Source organism: Quercus robur, chromosome 1, assembly GCF_932294415.1.
Source record: "Quercus robur chromosome 1, dhQueRobu3.1, whole genome shotgun sequence".
Classification (NCBI taxonomy): Eukaryota; Viridiplantae; Streptophyta; class Magnoliopsida; order Fagales; family Fagaceae; genus Quercus; species Quercus robur.
The window spans coordinates 21,178,955-21,201,056 of record NC_065534.1 but is presented as its reverse complement, the minus strand read 5'-3'; the positions used below and the strand labels follow the sequence as shown (position 1 = coordinate 21,201,056).

The window sequence follows — 22,102 nt, the reverse complement described above, 5'->3', positions numbered from 1 at the left end:
TATTTTGTTATGGCTTAGATAGTCTTTAACCAATTTCGTATTATAGCATGTGTTAAGTTTCCGCACACTAGTTGTTTGACATATTGCTTGTATTGGTTAAGTTGTAATTTGGGGGTCTAAACGTTCAAAGGTGTTTTGTACACGTTTTTGAACTTTCAATAATGATAAATGGAAAAACCAAACTGAGATGCAGAATATGACAATAAACAGGGCAGACCAGACCAACTCCAAGTTTCCTATATCGGCTATGGCCTCATTCTCCTAGTTCATGAAAGCTTCAGAGCATCTTCAACAGCTTAGTTAAATTTTTGTATTGTTTTGATAGTGAACAGTGATATTTAGTTTTTACTTACCTACTTTTTCAAATATACTTTCTAACAAATTTTCTATCATTTTCTCCATCTCATTTAAATATTATTTTTGCATTCATTTTTCATTCATTATTTATTTCTTTTTTTAACAACTACACATCTTTCAACATTTTTTTATTCAATAGCTGATTATTATAATAGCTAAAAATGTTTGAAGTGTAAACAGTAAACGCTACAGTATTCTCTACTTGTAGAGAAGTATTGGAGCAATTCTAATCTAAAAAATGGAGATAGAAAAGCTATTGGAGTGGGTTTTTGAGGTGTTTTCTCTCTAAAATTAGATTTAAAGAAGCCATTGGAGATACTCTCAAATAGGAATCTAAAAGACCCTATTATGAATGGCTGATTCACAAATTTCGAGAGATTTTTTATTTTGTTAATTATTATTGTACACATTGAGTTATAGTATTAGCGTACACATTCTAGCTGAAATTGTGTTTTGAGGATTTCATAATTTCATAATTTTAGTTAAAATTGTGTTCCAACACACCGTGTGTTACTATCACCGCTCTTTTCATTTTTTTTTTTCAGTACCTTTTCTGAGATACTTGTTAACTTTCTCACATTTGCCAAAAGTTTCCTACAGTGTTATTTTCCAGGTGAATGTCTAAGCAGTTGGAACTTTCTTGCATGACAGAATATTCGCCATTTTGTGCCTTACCAGTTAGAACTTTCTTGCATGACAGAATAGCAATGTTGCCAACGAAACTTGTGGTTGGACTCTGCTTACTGTGTCTCCGAAATAGATTTCCAGGTTAAATTCTCCAATAATAGCACTTACTTGTAACCCAAAAAAAAAGGAGAGTCATAGCAATGTCTCCATTGATTATGACAATGTGATAATGTGGTTTTTATGGCTTTCATGAGTATTTGTACTAAAATAGATCAATATAGTTCTCAATTGAAATATATTGAGTTTTAATCTTAATTGAATTAGGGTCATCAATACATATTAAAAAACAAATTAGGTCATCGCTAGAGTGGCCAAAAGTAAATGGTCTTAATTAAAAGAACTCTATGCGATTAAGTATCTTAAAAACTCTAGAGTATCATGATTCCCTAATGTCAAAGCAACTATCCAAACTACACCATGTTTGAATCTTCACGGAGCACACAGGGGCGGCTCCACATAGAGTCTAGGGTGGTCACAAGACCACCCTGACCTGGAAAAAAGAAATATCATTATGTATAAATTTTAAAAATTTATGATTTTTTTATCGTTAAAAAAACTTTGTGACCACCCTAAAATTTTTTTAGATCCAACATAATTAAACTTTAGCAATATACTTGGTTGTAGACTAAGACTACAACTCCATTCAATATTTTTTTATTGGATGTGAATTTTGGCAAATCTATTGTAGGGGTAATAAGCCCAGTGGTATATATCTATGTATATATTGGGCCGGGAGTCCAATCCGAGGACATTAAGTAGTCCGAGAATGGGTAAATATTGTCATAAGAATCTGTGTTAGTGAGTAAGGAGGTGAGGTCTAATCATAATTGTCCAAGAGGGCGGTCCAAGGAGGAATGCTTCCTCGGCTGAGCAAAGCCGAGGTCAGAAGGTGCAGTTTGCATCAATAGCAATGTTCCGAACAATTCCACTATTAAGGATAAGTATCAGGAAGGAACAGGATAGAGGGAGGCTATGAAATATCTAAAGGAAAACTGCTACCACCGCATTGAATGCTCTGCAGCTAACTCTCTAGCCGCATTAATGAGGAAGTAATACTTGAACAATAGTTTTTAGCCTTACAGCTACTCCCTAAAGACTTTAGGAAGGTGCTGATGTGATAAGGATCAACACCAATAATCTAATCTACATGTGGAGGGCAGAGATAAAAGAAGGAAGAAAATATAAAATAGAAGGGAGACCCTAAGATAAGGGGATCGGAGAATTGAGAGAGAAATAATGTACCAATAAAAACTGTACTTGTAATCAACTTCAAGAATTATATACAAAAACTGATCTCCTTGATCTCTGCCAAGGACGATTTTCTTTAGATCAAACTAGTCTATTTTTAATTTATTGTCATTTGGATCCATTATAATCGTTACCCAACTCATTAGAGCCTAATTTTTCAATCCACTCTCTACAAATTCATTGTATTAGGCTCTTTGGACCTAAATCCTTTTAACTTTTGGGTTTAGGACTCAAATTCCGTCCCTACACCCCCTAGCCCCTCCGACTTGAGCCCACCGACAATAAGAGGAAAAGGGAGTAGAAGGGCAAATAGGTGGTAGAAACAGGAAAAGGCCACCCCTCTCAGGAGGCTAAGCCTCAAAGAAGGGCCAAACAAGCCAGAGTGGGGAAAATGGCGGCTGAGAAGAGACATGACTCTCAAGTTAGACCTCCGGCCTGGACCCCTACCCTCATGCTGGACAGAGCCCCCCTGCCTGTCAACGTGTCTATCAGGGAGTTCTAGTAGAGGCGTGCTGGCTATGTTACCGATGCAGTGGAACAGGCGCTGCTGCTTCCCGACGCGTTTCCACCAACTTGGGACTCCAATAGTTCTTGGAGACTTGATCTTGATCTACGTTGGATCCCCATAGCGTTTAGAATGTCAATGGCTTCCTAGTCGTGGCTAACTTGAGTTGGGAAGAGATGGCCGAAATCACTGGTTCAGTTTCTAGGGACTGGGGCTGATTGAAGACCTCATAATCGACCTCCGAGTTTGAAACGTCTACTATTTCTTCTCCTTCCTCTTCTTTGATTATTGGTTGAGAGGGAGTTGCTTCTGCCTCAGTTGCAAACCAAGAGGGTAACTCTACTTGCAGTACACCCTTTGGAATGGGGTCGAGGATAAGGAAGCTGGGGGACTGCTATGTTGATTTGATGCAGATGCGGGTCCTTCGCCTTGATCACACACTTAGGTGCTTGGAAGTTGGAGGAGATTAGGTCATAGCCGAGGATGAGGTGGGCTACCCTTAACTACCCATCACTGTGGACAAAGACCTCAGCCTTGAGTACTTTGTCTAAATCTACCTTGTTAACAAGATTTATGTTTGTGATGGCAGGGCGTGGATGTGCAAAACCAACAAAAACAAATAAACACTATTAAGAAAACAAAGAAAGAAAGGCAACATGAATCAAAGAAAATGAGAGTTGTAAGTACAAATAGGGAAAAACAATAATGACAATTGCGAGATATGCCAATTAAAAGGGGGTTGCATTACTAAGAACAGTAAACTTAAACCCATAATACCCCACTTAGTGTCCCTTCTCTGGTCAAACAGTGAAGCCCAGTGTACCATTCTCCCGAAATGATTAAGAAATCTTTGTTCATGCCCTTATTGGACTCGGGTAAACATGATATGAGCCTAACTGCAAATTCTCTAGTTTTTAGATAATATCCCTACCCCTTTAGTTTGTGGCGGTTGTAGACCCAATTAACGTCGTAATGGGAGAGGTTCACACCCATCTTTTCATTAAATGCGTCAACACTACCTAGGATTCTAAACATGTTGGGGGTACACTGGGTGGGGGCTAATCTATGAGCTATCAAATAATCCCTAGTGACTCTACCCATGGGAATTCTCATTCCTCCCTTTATGAAAGCAATCATCGAGATTACCACTTCTCCCTCTTGCCTTTCAGTGAACCAATCCCCTTGTTTACAATATCTAATGGAAACCACCTGTGGGATTCACTACAAGAAAAACGGGCTATTGCGGCGGTCCAGAACCGCCGCTAAAGGTACATTCGACCTATAGCGGCGGGTGCTATTGCGGCGGGCCGTCCCGTCGGTGCTGCAGTGCCGCTATAGGTATATTGCGGCGGTCGTTAGAAGCGCCGCTATAGATGCACCTTTTAGCGGCGGGTGAAGGTTTACTGCGGCGGGCATAAAACCGCCGCAATATGTCTTCAGAATTCATGAGATGGACTTTTAGCGGCGGGATAATGCCCGCCGTTATTGGTATACTTGTAGCGGCGGGCAGATACCGCCGCTATAGAGAATCAATGAGAAGAGCTGAATGTACTTTTAGCGGCGGGTGCATGCCCGCCGCTATATGTTTAAACCTTTAGCGGCAGGCTATAAGCGCCGCTATAGGTATTTATTTAGAACGTAAAATGTGAACCTTTAGCGGCGCTTTTTGACCGCCGCTATAGGTTTTTTTTTTTTCCCAGTGGGTTTTAAAACTGTTGTTTGCTTGTAAATAAGTTCACAAACCTGTTATAAAAGACATGTAATAATTTTAGCTCTACTAACATAATATTGACATAAAAATATATTATCAAATACATAACATTGTCTATAACCACCATCTTTAAATTAACAAAAAAAATATGTGGTCATTTGAATAAAACAACTGCTGAAATTAATCTAATACTATAATCAAAATTCTAAAGTGTTTAAAAATGTCTTTCAACACTTGCAAGAAATGCGGTTGTTCTTCCATAGTTCTCTGTACACAAAAAAGCCCAAGAACTCCAAGATAAAACTTATAAGCTTCTTGGTTGATAAGATGCGGCTGATGATTTGGGGAGAGCTGGAGATTGTTCGATCAGAGGAGCATCCTACATACAAAGTATGATTACTTAATAAGTGCATATAAATGAAATAGAATGATAAGAAAATATTATGAAGGTAAAAAATGGGAAGAAGTTAAATGAAGACATGTTTCTTGATCTGGGGTAAAAAAAAAAAAGCTATTTAAGCTGGCAGTGTTTAAGATGATAGAGGAGATAAGGTTGCTGATGGTCTCAATGACAACAAGCAGTAATAGTGATAACCATGTAAAGAACAACACACTCACACTTAATAGTGATTGTTAAAGGTGGCCAAACCATGCTCATGTTGGTAGTAAGGACAACAAAAAGAGGACAACCATGATTGTGACAATGTTGGTGGGAGAGGCAATTGCCAATGGCATTAGGCTTGCAATTGAAGCACCAATACTTTTAATTGGGATTGCATTTTCATGACGAAAGACTAATGAAGTTTACTAATAAGCAGTTAATTGTGGGGGGGAAACAGTATATTTCAGATTCAAATTTTAGGGATGATGGATCCCATTTGGTCACCATGGTTGCCTTGCGCATGTTCCCAATTAAGTAGTGTAAAATTGTTCTATAATTGTAATATATATCTATATCATACTTTACAGGCAGCAACTATACTTTAACCTAATCAACTATAATGTGATTTCATGAAAACACAAATCAAGAGTTAACATACATTTTATTTACATAATTTCACATCAATTTAAGAAATAAATCATCTTTAACCATTCACTTTTAACTATGTTCCAAATCAAACAATGAATTTAAATGCATAGAGAAGTTATCAATACATTTGGTAACTATAACATCATTACTAGCAATATTCTTTAGGAATGGACATCTCTTTAAATATGCAATTCCATTTTAGCATTCCATATGTGTGAAAAAGATAGAGAGAAGCCCCTAAAATGAATTAATCAAATAAAACAACTCAACAACAATCATCTTTACTCATTCACTTTTAGCTATGTTCCTAATCAAACAATGAATTTAAATGCATAGAGAAGTTATCAATACATTTGGTAACTATAACATCATTACTAGTAATATTCTTTAGGAATGGACATCTCTTTAAATATGCAATTCCATTTTAGCGTTCCATATGTGTGAAAAAGATATAGAGAAGCCTTTAAAATGAATTAATCAAATAAAAACAACTCAATAACAATCATCCAACATTACACAAAATAGTCAACACTCCCAATATCAGCTAAAACCACCTTATTACTCCATGCAAGCCACCTGCTTGCCCCAATTCAACAACCCACACAGAGAAAGAGAACCTTAAGTTTTTCACCAACTTCACTTGTTTTGATCACACAAACTTATAGTGCCTCTTCTTTTTGCAATCTGCCAACAAGAAAAGAATATATATATATATATATATATATATATATATCTAAGTTAATTTTCAAACAAGACTCATTTCAAAGCAATTTAACTGAGAGTGAGTCACAAAGGAAGCTTATCTAGATACAACACACAAGTTTATGCTAGTATATTTGCACCAAAATGATAAATAAATAAATAAAAGAATTTGGTATGAAATTACAGCATAATCTCATTAAATGAAATTACTAATTATCTCATTAATAGCATCCAAAATAAAATTACAACATAAGTGCTTATGTGTTGATTCTTTTTGTAAGTGTGTATATCCATGATGATTGTAGAATAGTATTGTGAGGGATTTTCCTTTTATAGTTCCATAGTGAATGTCCCTTTTGCCCCATCACCCTATGGATCAAACAAACAAAGTGAAGCTTCTTTCTTTAGATCCTTTGAGTTTTGACTAAAAACAATGGATCTCATTGTAAAATCAAGGTCTAAAGTTAGCTTCTTTATAGACAAACAAATATAAATGAATTTTTTATCAAGCCAAGTGCAAGATATTTATGAGCAATTTGGTGCATTTACAATCCTAGAAAGTTAATGGATCTCATTGTATTGAAAAGTAACAAAAGCAAATAAATAATCATTTCTTTAACTAACTCATGTATAGCTTTCCAATTGAATATAATATATAAAAGGAATGATTTGAAGATTTATTTATAGAATAGCATGATCTTGAATTTCTATTCGTCCCTGCCTCTTAACAGTGCTGAAATCACTCTCTATTTCAGCAAAGTTGGTTCCCATTAAAAAATAGGAATAAATCCAACCAAAAGATGTGCTATAAATAAAAATATAGGAAGTGGGATCACACAGCCTTGGTGCTTGTCAATTAGTCATACATTAGAAATTGATGATAATAATAAACAAATGGAAAGGAGGGTGAGAGGCAAAGAAAAAGAATTGGCTTTATGAGAAAGTTCCAAATTTGGATATAATTTTGATGGAGATAATTAAATAAATAACTTTCTAACAGCTTTTTAATTTTTAATTATAAGAAGAAATCATATCATTGATATCTCAACAGTAGTGCTAAGTACCAATGCTTTAACCTTCAATCCAAAAACCAACCTCCTTTTAAGAATATCAATACTATTGGTTTCTAAGATGAACTCAAGGTCACTGATATAGTATGTTCTAATTTGAAATATATTATTATGATAAAATGCATAATGTCATTTAAAAATAAAAGCTAAGGGGCATGAAGTCACTAGTCAAACCTATGAAACAATTTATGCCACTTACTATTTTATTAAGGTTGGTGGATTCAGCAAAAAAGCCCATTGGAAGAGCCCAATGTAGAATGCTCTAATATAAACTCACGCCCAAAAAAAAAAAAAAAAACCAAGGCTTTGGGATTTTCTTTTTGGGTCGTCGAAAAAGGCCCAGTTAGACTACAACAAAAACATCTGAGGGCAAAATTCCAGCCATTGGCATTTCTCAGAGTTCAACATACTATAAAAAAGAAAAAAAAGAATTTTGGGTTTGAAGGAACGAAGGAATTCATGAAGGGATTTTTAAGCTCTTTCACTGTAAGTCATATCATGGTTTGGTCAGCTTCATATAGACTCCACTCCATATATTTCAGACTCAAATTATTAGTAAAGAATAAAATATATAGGAATTCAAGCTTATTCAGCATTTAAAAAAAAAAACCTAAATAAAGAAGAATGAAATATATTAAAAACCTATAAATTATGCATACAACTAATAGTAACAGCATTTTCAATGTATTTCAAAAACAAAATAAGACCTATGCTTATCCCAATTCCCAAACCCTCCCCAATAGAAAACTAGTTTAAAGCTCAACTACATCAACCTTCATGATTAGGAAGCTAAAATTTGAAGCTTTTAGGGAAAGAACTCTACAATTCACTAATCATGCTTTATAAATCTACCACTTTAAAGCATTGTTTAACACAATTTGTCAAACACTCAAAAGCCAAAAAAGCTAAAGAGCTTCTCAGTTAAAACTCTATATTACAAACTACTAAAACTCTATAATTAAAACTCTCTTCCTAAAGTAATGCCAAACATGCATATAATTTTATCGATTTCATTTGATTGTCAAAATTTCTTAGTGGAATAGCAAGTTAAAAGTTCAACATTGCAGACAGATCATATAAAAAGTTCAACATATATTAGAAGTATTAAAGTATTACTTAGCCTAGGTGGAGCCTAGCAAAAATTATTTGATAAAATAATGAACATTAACCATGGGTCACAGTGTCAGTGGAGCCCAGAAGTATTCAAGACAAACTTAGCGTCGAGGTCTAACTCTTACTTTTATCATGACAAATATGGACCTAACATGAACTAGAAATTTTGGAGGTTTTCAATTATCTTAAATATGCAAGGATATTGGTTGATTTACTGAATTGGTGTCTAAACCAGCCACAACTTAGGAACATTCATCATTAATAATGGTCAAGTGACTGAGTTTAACTGAAATTTTGGTCATTAAGAACTGTGACAATAAGCTTATACTTCTCAAAATTGTAGTTCACAAGGCTAACTGGCTTATGAAACACTCCAGAATTTAAGTTGACAGGAACCTTAAAATTTTAAGAACCAAAGATCAAATCAAAACAGAGGCCACAAAACAGAGCACCCATGTTCAGTTTTTGTTAGCTTTTACACAACTGTGTTGACAATCTTATGACAAAATCAAACTCATTATATGCTACACTAGTATTTTAAGCATTCAAATGCAATGGACAACCCCACATACTTGTACCAAGTAATGCTACCATTGAAGCCATGAGTCTCACAGTAACAGCCATTGTCCCCAACAGAAAATTTTACTGACTCCCTGAAAACCAAAGATTTAATCTTCAGCCCCGCTAAAAAGAATTGTGAAAACATAATTGTGAAAACCAAAGATAGCATATTTCAAAAAAATGTTAATTAAGTTTGTTAAGAAATATTTTGCTTCATGTGAAGAATAATAGTACTTAAAAAAAGATAAAAGTTTAAAAATTAGTTCTCAAGGGTCCAATAACCTTTTTCCTTTTTTTTTTTTGGAAAAATGCTTGTTTATTATTATTTTTCCCACAAATCAGTGAAATAATTTTAAAATCTTGGTTTTATTTTAGTATCTTGAGAACCATGTATAATATTTTAAATCTAATAGAGTTTACTCAACTTAATTGGTAGACCGAAATTATTAGTAGTTTTTTAGAAGGTTTGTGGCCTGTGTTTTGACAAAAGTCGTCTTAATTTGTGAAATTTACAAAGCAAATAACTTGTAACTAGAGGAAAATGGGGATTATAAAAAATTATATATTAGCTGAAAGATTATAAATTTTGAATGCAAGAGGATTTTGCCATTTTAGGTGTATGTGTGACAGACAGTGTGAGGAAATTGATTGCAAACTCAAAAAAAAAAAAAAAAAAAAAAAAAAAAAGCGATGATAATCCAATCAGACTATTTTACTGCAATAATATTTTACATACATACATACATTATATTATATTCATAGATGGCGTTGGGTACTTCCAACCATGTGTAAATAAGCTAAATTCTATTCTCGAAATTTATTAGTAAACAAAAAAACAAACTGACACACATTCTTCTTTTTTTTTTTCTTTTTTTTTCCTAAACTTCAATATCATCCCTAAAATTTAACAGAGATTTATTAGAGCACTTTATTAGAGCACTTGGTATGACGGAAAATGCAAGTTAACAGAAATGTTTTTTCAACTGACAAAATTCCCAATAGAGTGAAAAAGTTAAGCAAAATCACCAAATAAAAATTAACAAAGCATTATAACTACCGAGACAGATTTAACCAAATCACAAATTTTTCCAAATTAACATTTAACAACCATTTAACTTGGATTAAACCCAATTACAAGAGTGTCCAATTTTTTCAACGTGCCCATGATTCTTAGCTTATATAACACTAATAAATAAATAAATCAAAACTAAAAAAAATAAAAAATAAAAAATAAAAATAAACATGCTGAAGATGGTAGTACATTAGGGTACAATGAGTGAGAATACATACGAATTTGGAGAGGGACCCTGAAAAGCGAGGATTTGAAAACCCAATTGAGCTGCCATGAAATTTGGCAGTGGCAGTGGCAAAGTGAGAACCGTTTGATGGTAGAGCACTTGGTAATAACTCATTACCAGCCCTACCGTTTGATGGTAGGGATTGACCCTAAACATTTTCACTCTATTGCTAATAATACTTGCATTTATTGGAGCACTTTTTTTAAATAACTCATTCCCTAAAATTTTTTTAGTAGCATCCATGGCTTAATAAAGTATCTTAGTGTCTGTTTGTTACTTATTATTATTTTTTTGTAAGTGATAAAAATTTCACTATAGTACCAATGGAATTGACTTGCTAGCTCTAACAATAGTGTTCCATAGAAAAGACTCCAATCCCTCCACCCCCAAAGAAAAAAACATGATAATGAATAGCCATTGTTTTGACTTAATCATTATAGTTTAGCATAAATTCTCATAATGACAAGCTAGCAGAAATTAGTATAAGGACGAACAAGAAATTCAACTGGTAGTGGAGGTTTGAGAGAATTTACTACGTTGCATTAGTGGAGAAGATTAAATTTGAATAACAAAATTTTATTCAAAAGTTGAGTCATAAATCCAAAAAGGAAAAACCTAAGATTCAGTGAGAAGAGAATAAAGTTAATCTAATTCAAATTATTCACTGGAAAATTTAAACTAACACATAGAGGACAAACACAAAGATGTCAATAACAATGAACCAAGACAAAACCTTCAAAGCCACATACCTATACCAATCAAACTCATTACAAACTAATTGTATTTTATACAATGAATTCACTTCAATTGGAATTCCTAGAACACCAGGTTGAACCATAGAGACATAGAACCCAGTCCCTAAATTCGTATGGCTTAATTAGGGGAAAAGTAACCCCAGTTCAATCTTAATAGATTCTTTGTTAGTAACAATACGATATTTAAGTTCACTATTGAAATAAACAAAAAATCCACATTATAGAATTTCCATGCTTAGCCCATTGTACATCACTTTCCTCTAAAATAAAATCAGGTAAATACGTAGTTATAGTGGGGGTAACAAAACATAGGTAATAATACTATGTTGACTACTTTGCAAAAACTTGTAGGTTGAAGTGAAGGTACCAATGTCAGAGGCTGAATTCATTCAACTACATGAGACAGCCCAAATAGTAACTTCATGAATATTGCACAAAGAACATATCAGCTATTCGTAACTTGAAAAGAAGTAAGAGAAGCTACCAAATATATAATTTTAGTAATTTAAAAAGATACTTTACCTATTTTAATAATTTATTTTACAATACACTTTCAAAACAACTACATTTTATAAAATCCACGTTTTATATTATTGATCCTGCCAAAACAGGGCCCTGAGAGAGGTGACTTGGTGATATCTCCGTCCTCTCACCATTACAATGGTCACTATTTTTTTTGGTGTAAAAGCACCAATAATCATCAATAAAGCATACAAACATGAGAAATTTGATCAGTTCATCAGTCACTATTCACTGCAGAAGCAAGTATTGCAACAGAAGTGAATTAACATCTGAATAGCTATAATACCAAACACAGCAATGTTGAAAATTAAAAATAAATAAACAAAGAAAAAGCTAAGTTCAATATCTATCCTGTAGCCCCATAGGAAACTGCACAAACATCAACTTGGAGTAAAAGTTTCAGTAATCATGCATGATTGTGACAATGCACCAAACGAATTTTGAACTTATCATACTTTATTTAAAGAGCCAAGCTGTACAACTCCATGCGGGGCAACAGAAACAACAACGATAGTCTACAGGACAAAACAAGAACAATATTGTTAAAAGGATATGAAAGTGGATTAGTGAAAACCAGAAACCATAAAAACAGAGAAAAACAAGATACATCAATGGAAATGTTGGACCACCTAAAACCATATCTCCTACCATGCAGCCATCAACTTATCACAATACAACTATTAATAAGTCATCTGTTTATTCATCTCTGTTGTCCAAATGTTAATAAATTGTACCTCAGGTTATGATAAGTCAGTAACATACGTAGCAAATTAGGAGTTGAATGAATACCTTATTCTAATTGATATTCTACAAGGTAAGGTTAGTTTAATCTGAGTAGCCTATCAGAGTGGCATGCACCACTACTGTTAGTCCAAGCAGAATAAAAGCATGCATTGGTCCAATGGTTGGAACACATTCAGACACTTAGGTGTGGCACATGGACAAACAAATAGTATCTTGTGATTCACAGTAATATATATATATATCAACATGCTTTAAGTAAACAAACTTCAGTAAATTAACTGGTTGTTCCATTTTCAATCTCACAAGCCAATTAAATACTAACTTAACAAATGAACATCAGGTCCATTGTATTTCTCATAGATAATGCCACCGTCACCACCACCACCACCCACAACCGCAACCCCAACCACCAAACCCACAACTGCATCACCACTACCAGTCGGGAAAATAAAAACAAAAACACCACCCCCCGTTGAAATCAAAAAGCCATTAAAATGCACACAACCATGCTTAGCCCATTGTATACACTGTTTGACTCAAAATTGAAACAAAGCTGATATAAGATCAGTCATTATCATCAACATAAGAATTTCCAAAGAAACCCAACTAAGTTCAAAATTGTAAACAAAAACAAAAACATCTAAAAAACAAAACACCTAAAAAAAATAAAAACAAAAACACTACCCCCCGTTGAAATCAGTCTATAACTTTGAAGAAATGGTAAAATGCAGATACCCAGAAACCAAAACATCTAAAAAAAGCAATCTTTAACACAAATTGAAGCGATAAATGTACAAACAAAAACAAAAACAAAAAGGCAGACCTGGAACTTTGCGAACCAAGTTGGACAAAACTGAGTGGTCGAATTCAAAGCTCAAAGGAATGTTGATCGGAAAGGCCAATCAAGGTCTAGAGGGAGAGAGAGAGATCGAACCTAGATTAGAGAGAGATCGAACCTAGATTAGAGAGATCTCGGTAAGGGTTTTTGATGAGGAGCAACCCGCCTCTACTGATGGCGGTGCCGGTTTGAGGCGATGAGATCAGGTTGCTCAAGCCATTGGTTTCTGTCAAGAGGGAAGGTTCTAGATTAGGGGCATGAACCGTTAGGGTTAGAAAGGATAAGAGAAATGGGTCGGGCTAGACCTAACCCATTTCTTTTTGGACCTAACTAGGCTCGATTTTTGGGTGGTGGTGGTGGTTGTGGTTGGGGGTTGGGAGGTGGTGGTGGTGGTGGCTGTGGCTGTGGGTTTGTGGGCAGTGGTAGAGATGAGACAGTGAGGAGATTTTCAGTGTCTGAGAGAAAGAGAGAGAGTGTGGGAGACAGAGGGAAAACGAAGAGGCGCTAAAATGAATAGGGAAAAAAAAACAGAGGGAAAATTTAGGATCGGGTGTGGGAAATGTAAGGGCCTATTGCGGCGGGTCAATGACCCGCCGCTATAGCTAACCTTTGGGCCGCTGAAACACGTTTATTACGGCGGGATATTGGCCCGCCGCTGTAGCGCGCCGCAATAGATCTCCTCTACAGCGGCTGGCCCAATTCGCGCCGCAATAGGGCGACCTATAGCGGCTGTTTTGGCACCCGCCGCAATAGGTCCGCCGCAACTGCTTGATTTTCTTGTAGTGATTCCATATCGTGCTTTAAAGCTCTCTGGGGAGTCTACCAGATGAGCAAATCTACCTATTTTGTCAAAGATAGATGAAGGAGAAAATGAGGTGAAAGGAAATTAAGAGAGCCAAGGAGAAGAGGACTCTTTATAAAGAAAAGTAGAAGAAAAAGTAAACAGAAAAGGTTAAAAAGACTTATGCAAAGAAAGAATTTCTCCTCACACTAGCTCTTGATATTTATGAATGCAAAGGTTTAGTGTAAGAATGCAAAGGTTCAGTGAATGAAATTCAAAAGTGAAGTGAAGGAAGTGTACGGACAATATTTGTATCAGAGAGGTGGGTAAGCAGGAAAATTCCCGCTCGAGTTCCAATAAAAATCCCAATCGTAGGATCTGCATCTCATCGTAGAACGGGGGGGACATGGAGTCATAGAAATTTAATGAAGGCGCGTCTCGGATGCCGAAGCGTCAGGAGCGTGCGTTGGGCAATTAAAAAGGTACCTACGTAAAAAGAAATGATGTGTAATAAGGGCAAGATAATTGTAGTGACATCAAAATCCTCCTTTCTTCCAGAGGAGTCGAAGAGGAGAATTTTGAGGGGCTATTGTAAGGGTGATAAGCCTAGTGGTGTATATATATATATATATATATATATGTATATATTGGGCCGGGAGCCCAATCTGAGGATATTAAGTAGTCTGAGGATGGGTAAATACTATCATAAGAATCCGTGTTAGTGAGTGAGGAGGTGAGGTCTAATCATGATTGTCCAAAAGGGCGGTTCGAGGAGGAATGCTTCCTCGGCTGAGTAAAGTCGAGGTCAGAAGGTGCAGTCTGCTATCAAGAGCAACGTTCCGGACAATTCCACTATTGAGGATAAGTAATTGAGGATAAGTATCAAGAAGGAACAGGATAGAGGGAAGCTATGAAATATTTAAGGGAAAGCTGTTACCACCGCATTGAATGCTCTGCAGCTAACTCTCTGGTTGCATTAATGAGGAAGTGATACCTGAATAGTGAGTGAGGAGGAAAGGTTTAATCATGATTGTCCAAAAGGGCGGTCCGAGGAGGAATGCTTCCTCGGCTGAGTAAAGTCGAGGTCAGAAGGTGCAGTCTGCTATCAAGAGCAACGTTCCAGACAATTCCACTATTGAGGATAAGTAATTGAGGATAAGTATCAAGAAGGAACAGGACAGAAGGAAGCTATGAAATATCTAAAGGAAAGCTGTTACCACCGCATTGAATGCTCTGCAGCTAACTCTCTGGCTGCATTAATGAGGAAGTGATACCTGAACAGTAGTTTTCAGCCTTACAGCTACTCCATAAAGAATTCAGGAAGGTGCTGATGTGACAAGGATCAACACCAATAATCTAATTTAGACGAAGAGGGCAAAGATGAAAGGAGGAAGAGAGTATAAAATAGAAAGGAGGCCCTGAGAGAAGGAGATCGAAGAATTGAGAGAGAAATATTGTAACAATAAGAACTGCACTTATAATCAACTTCAAGAATTATATACAAGAACTGATTTCCTCGGACTGTACTGAGGACGATTTTCTTTAGATCAAACCAGTCTATTTTTACTTTATTATCATTTGGATCCATTATAATCGTTACCCAACTCATTAGAGCGTAATTTTCCAATACACTCTCTACAAATTCATTGTATTGGGATCTTTGGGTCTAGATCCTTTTAACTTTTGGGCTTAGGACTCAAATTTCGTCCCTACATCTACCATTTAATTAAATTTTCTTCTTATATTCTTCATACTTGCAAAATTTCAAGAAGATCAAAAATCAATAGCTATGTCATCAATCAAATGTTTAAATTTTGAGTTTTTGTAGTCTAAAATTATACATATAAAATAAGTTTATGGGTCGAATAGTAAATAATACCAATTGGCATGAAATTTGACATGTGTTTTAAGAACATAGAGAACATGCAATTCTAGATTTTCAAAATATGTAGCAATATTAACTTGTTTAGTGAGAACTAAGTTTGTAGCCTTAGGCTACAACTAAATTTGTAACCAAATTTTGTTCTTAAACTTTGGTCCCCTTAACAATATATTAGGTCCTTCCAAACAAAAAGTAAAAAATCCAAGAAAATTTTTATTTAACTAAAAATTTTGAAAGAGATGTAGTTTGCAACATTGATAATAAGACTATTATGTAACAATTTCAAAATAAGAAAATTTATAGAAGGAAATTGTAAGACTTTATGTGTTTGCGTGTGCATTTTTCATTAATATATGAAGTTATGTTTTTATTAGATTTTGTATAATTTAAGTTTCCTAATGACCACCCTTAAAAAAATTCATATAGTCGCCACTGGGAGCACAAACTTGATCCTCATGCATGGTGCCATGTGTGATCAACACAACACATTCATACAAATTCTCTTTATGGACAATAGATTCTAAAATGACTCTAAAGGATCTTTAGAAAGATGAATACTTAAATACTACAATATTGTCTAAAACACTTAAACTCTCATAAAAGTTGAGATTTGTGTAGACATGATCACTCTCTTACAAAAACAAGTTTTCTTGACAAAATCTTACGAAAATATTGTAGCAGACTTAAGAGAAACCTAACTCTTAAAAGATTTTTTCACCTAAGAACTAGAGAGACTCATGAGAGAGAAAATACAGCTAATTAAGCTAGGAACTCAATCTGCGGGGGCTACAGCAAAAGCTTGATGAGAGTGAATTCTAATATGTAATTAGTTGTCTAGTTGATAAAGCATGAGTGAGGATGATTTAAAAGGGAGAGAGTGACATTAAAGGGTGCATGCTTCATGTATTGTTGTAAAGACTGTGATTGGATTATATATATATATATATATATATATATATACATATTCATAATTTTGTTGTTTCAAAAAATTTTATCAAGAATTATACCCCATTAACTCAAATTGTTGTTAAAAAAATTTGTGTCATTATCATCTATATAGGAGTCTCAACACTTTCGAGATGAGGCAGGGGGGTCGAGAGGGGGCAATTGTCCCCCCTGACTCCTAAAAAATCTCATAGATACTAGGAAGAGGGAACCACTCTTTGAATGTTTTGCCCTTCTTCATACAGAAGGGGAAAAAAAAGCCAATCCCTTAGCTAAAAGAAAATTGCTTTGACACCAAAAGAATAGGGAAAGACTTCCAAGAAAACTGCAAATGAGGTAGGGGGGTCGAGAGGGGGCAATTGTCCCCCCTGTTTCGTCCTAAAAAAACTCATAGATACTAGGAAGAGGGAACCACTTTTTGAATGTTTTGCGCTTCCTGATATATATATATATAATTAAAAAAAAAAGGAAAAAAAAAAGCCAATCCCTTAGCTAAAAGAAAATTGCTTTGACACCAAAAGAATAGGGAAAGACTTCCAAGAAAACTGTAGATGAGGCAGGGGGGTCGAGAGGGGGCAATTGTCCCCCTTGACTCCTCCTAAAAAATCTCATAGATACTAGGAAGAGTGAACCACTCTTTGAATGTTTGGCCCTTCTTGATACGGAAGGAAAAAAATAATAATAATAACTAGATTTTTTTGTGATTGGAAAATATAGTAATTCCAAATTATAATAAATGCTCTAAATTAACTCTTACCCAAAAAATAGAAGAGCCTAACTAGATTTTTTTGTGATTGGAAAATATAGTAATTCCAAATTATAATAAATACTCTAAATTAACTCTTACCCAAAAAATAGAAGAGCCTTTGAGCGCGTGCTCAAAGGCTAGTCAATACTTATATTGTATTTTATAAGATACGTAACATTTTCTATGGAGTAGTAAATTAATAAGAATTTTGTTAAACGAAATGCTCCTAAAAAGATCCTAAAATTTAGTAACTACCCATCCATGTTTTTTTCTTTTTTCTTTTTTTTTTGTGTTTTTTTTCCTTTTTGGTGTTGTTGATGTTGTTCTTTTTTTCATATTTTATGTATGACAGTTGTCATTTTTTGTCTAATCCTAAAATATAGTTTTTTTTAATCCTAAAATTTAACCATTTACTACACATCCATAACATAAGTAAATAAAAGCTTAAATTGCAAACTTTATGGCAAGAGATACACGTTAATTGTATAAAACCACAATTTATTTTGAGAATTTTTTTTAATAAAGTATTAAATGGTGCTTTAACCTTAACAAAAGGCTAATACAAGTGGGAATTAATGATTAGAAGTATCTAGAAAAAAAATTGTATAAAAACTTCATGATTGTTTGTTGAGAAGAAAAAATAATAATACTCTAAAGTATTATTAAAGGTGGTTTAACAAAAACCCAATAGGAATAACAATGAACTTTTATTTTAATTCGTCAATGCTATTCTTCTAAATTTTTTATTGAACAAAAGTATATTAAATGTAGTTTAAGTTCATAGCAGTAGGAACAGCATCCAAATTCACGTTTTCCTCTTCTTCTTTTTTTCTTTTAAATCACTTCCATATTTTGGAAAAAAGAAAAAAGAAAAAAAAGACTTCTAATATAAAACCAGTACTATAACTTCTCCATCCAAATCCTTATATTTAGGCACTAACATATTTGATTTTGAAAGAAAATAAAAGGCTAAATTTTAGGAAAATTTAAAAGATTAAGGTGGGTAATTAGTGTGACCTTATCCTTATTTAAAAGTTTATAAAAAAAATATATAAAAAAAACTACACATTTAAAAAAAAATCTCATGTTCTGTCCATGAACTATTTAAAAAAATCCCACTTTCTATCCCACATTTAAAACTACCCGACCACCTTCTTTTTTTAACCCAAATTCACGTTTTCCTCTTTTTTTTTTCTTTTAAATCTCTTCCATATTTTGGAAAAATAAAAGACTCCTACTATAAAACTACTAATATAACTTCTCCATTCATATCCTTATATTTAGGCACTAACATATCTAATTTTGAAAGAAAATAAAAGGCTAAATTTTAGGGAAATTTAAAAGATAAAAAATTTAAATTGAATTTGACATAGAATTATACAAATTATAAATATAGTTTCTATTACAAAACAAATTTTTTTACAACAATTTCTTAGATAACAACCACTTTATGTGAGGTTTAATACATATAATAATTATTGTAAAATCTCTCACCCGAACTTATCTAATATTCCATTCCAATGACTCCTCAATGCAATTCAAAAAATTTGTGCGTACATGCTGAGAGAGATAAAAGAATTAGGGTTAAACCAAGTATTTTTAAAAAAAAAAAAAAAAAACTTTAATCAACAAACCAAAGTTAGCGTGCATGTTATTAAAGATAACAGCATAAGTTTGTTAGAGTTTGTATTTGATTTAAATTTTGATGAGATCATTTTTCCTGAAAATCCTATTAAAATTGTTCAGAATAAAGATAAATATTTTTTAGAATTTAAATCTATCATGGACTCTTTAAAATCTTATCACCACATAATCAACTATTTAAATAAATAATTAATGGAGATCTTAAAAAAAAAAAAAAAAAGGGAGTTAACGTGTCAAAATTACATTTTTATTTAAAAAAAAGGGAGTTAACATTTCAAAATTACATTTTTTTTAAATAAAAAAAAAAGAAAAAGAAAAAAAAGGGAGTTGTGATACATTTAAAAAAAAAAAAAAAAAGAAGTAGAACTCAAGGTTGCTACATACCTAAATAAAAAAATTTAATCAACAAACCAAAGTTAGCGTGCGTGTTATTAAAGATAATAGCATAAGTTTGTTAGAGTTTGTGTTTGATTTAAATTTTGATGAGATCATTTTTCCTGAAAATCCTATTAAAATTGTTCAGAATAAAGATAAAGATTTTTTAGAATTTAACTCTATCATGGACTCTTTAAAATCTTATCACCACATCATCAACTATTTAAATAAATAACTAATGGAGATCTAAAAAAAAGAAAAAAAAAAAAAGCGGGAGTTAACGTGTCAAAATTACATTTTAAAAAGAAAAAGAAAAAGAAAAAAAGAGAGCTAACATTTCAAAATTACATTTTTTTTAAAAAAAAAAAAGGAAAAAAAAAAGGGAGTTAACGTGATACATATTAAAAAAAAAAAAAAAGTAGAACTTAAGGTTGCTACATACCTAAATAAAAAAAAATTAACGCGAAAAACATATACAATGATGGTAAAAAATAAAATAAAATAATTTAACACCAAAAACATATACAATGATGGTGTAAAAAAAAAAAAAATCCTTAAAAAGAAAAGAAAAATATGAAGAAGGAAAAAAAAAATTGAGGAAGGAGAAGGAAATAGTAATCGATCATTTATATTTTGATCATTAATCAGGGAGTATTGTGGTAACTATTTTTATTTCAATTCCAAATTTTTAAATAAAATGTAAACAAAGGCTATTAAAGGAGGTAAGGGAAGCCATAATGTTTAACTATTTACGAATAATTTTGAATGCTTCTTTTATAGTATAAAACAACTCTATCTTTGGATCACAATACCTACAACATGAAATAACATTTCATTAAGAAGTACAGTGGTAGAACATATAAAGGAACCATTCATTTCAAAATTACATTAAAAAAAAGAAGAAGGAGTTAACGTGATACACATAATAAAAATAAATAAATAAAAAGTAGAACTCAAAGAAAGTCAATCATAAACAAAAGAAAAGAAAAGAAATAGGAACTTGCAAAAGATAGAACTTGAAAATTTGTTGGAACCTCTGACAGTAAATGTCTTTAATCTAAAGAAAAAGAAAGGAGGATATAGAGCTAAACTAAATGTCTTCAATCTGAAAAAGAATGAGAGATAGAAAGTGAGATAGAAACTGCAAAGGATACGTGAGTTTGTGGGTCTTAAAATGTAAAAGTTTTAATTTACATATTTATTCCCGTTAGTTGAAAACTTGTAAGTGGGTATGATGAGGATATTTTAGGTATAAAAAATGAGAAATCCAAATAGAAAAAGTCCTTTAAATAGTAGTATAGATAATCCCTCGGCTAAAAGAAGACTGCTTTGACACCCAAAAAAAAAATAGGGAAAGACTTTCAAGAAAACTGCTTTGACACCAAAAGAACAGGGAAAGACTTCCCAAGAAAATTGCTCTGACACCAAAAGAATAGGGGAACACTTCTCACGCACAGTAACTTTTTTTTTTGCTGGAGCATAGTAACTCACCCTTGAGGCCTTGACTGTGTTGTCTTGCACCCAATCACGGAATCATAAGCACTTATTTAACCCCCCCCTCCCCCCCCCCCCAAAAAAAAAATAACGGTACATTTGTATTTATCATTTTTTTTTAAAAAAAAATTATCCTTTTTTTTTTCAGCATTTCAATTGATAGTCCTATTTTTTACCCAAAATAGTTTTTAAAAGGTGTGTCCTTATACAGAACTAAACCCCTAAAGCCTCCATTATCTTTTTTTTTTCTCCTCCATCTCTTGATTTCTTTTTCAAACTCATAGATTTAAGTGATAAACCCAAATTTTATATACTTGAGAATAGAGAAAGAAAGTTTGAATCCTACCAACTTTTTAAAAAGTAATCAAGGTAAGGATTTATTTATTTATATTAATCTCTTACTTTAATGATATATGGTTGTAGTTAATTGAAAATATAGAGAATTCTAAGCGTGTTAACGAGTCCATATTGAATTTTAAACGAAATTGTGTTGAAATTGAAGTAACTATGCAACAACTTTAAAATACGGAAAAAGTCAAGAGTTGTTGAGTAAATTAAATTAGGTATCAAAAATTCAAAATTTCAATCTTAGTTTACATTTATATTAGATTTTGTATGATACTTATGGTTATTTACAATTGTTTATTTATTTTGGGATTGGGTTCAAGTTATACATGGTGTAATTTTAAGCAACATTATACCATCTAATAACTTGTTATAGAATTCATATTTTGAAACTCCTACCGTTGAATTACATGTTCTATATGTTCTTAACATTCATGCCAATTGAATATTATTTACCATTCAATCCATAAACTCATCTTTTATTTATTATTTTAAACTACAAAAACTTGAATTTAAATAATTTATTGATGACACGACTATTAATCTTTGATCACTTTGAAATTTTGCAAGTATGAAGAACATACAAAGATAATGTAATCTAACAATAAATTTGTTAAAATTCGCATTCAATTAAAAAATATTGAGTAATGTAACATTGCTTAAAGTTACACTAGATGTAACTTGAACCCAATCATTTATTTTGTTATATATATATATATATATATTGTCTTATTTTTTTAGGTTTTC

At 33.0% G+C, this 22,102-nt stretch overlaps 1 long non-coding RNA gene across 1 annotated transcript; it reads right to left on the bottom strand.

The window, feature by feature from the left end:
- Positions 1-4,575: 4,575 nt before the first annotated feature.
- LOC126725165 (uncharacterized) lies at positions 4,576-13,673 on the bottom strand. The gene is made up of 4 exons (XR_007655336.1): positions 13,127-13,673; positions 12,015-12,074; positions 6,156-6,222; positions 4,576-4,887 (listed from the first exon to the last, which is right to left on the bottom strand). It is a non-coding gene; the product is annotated as an uncharacterized LOC126725165 (long non-coding RNA).
- Positions 13,674-22,102: the final 8,429 nt, after the last annotated feature.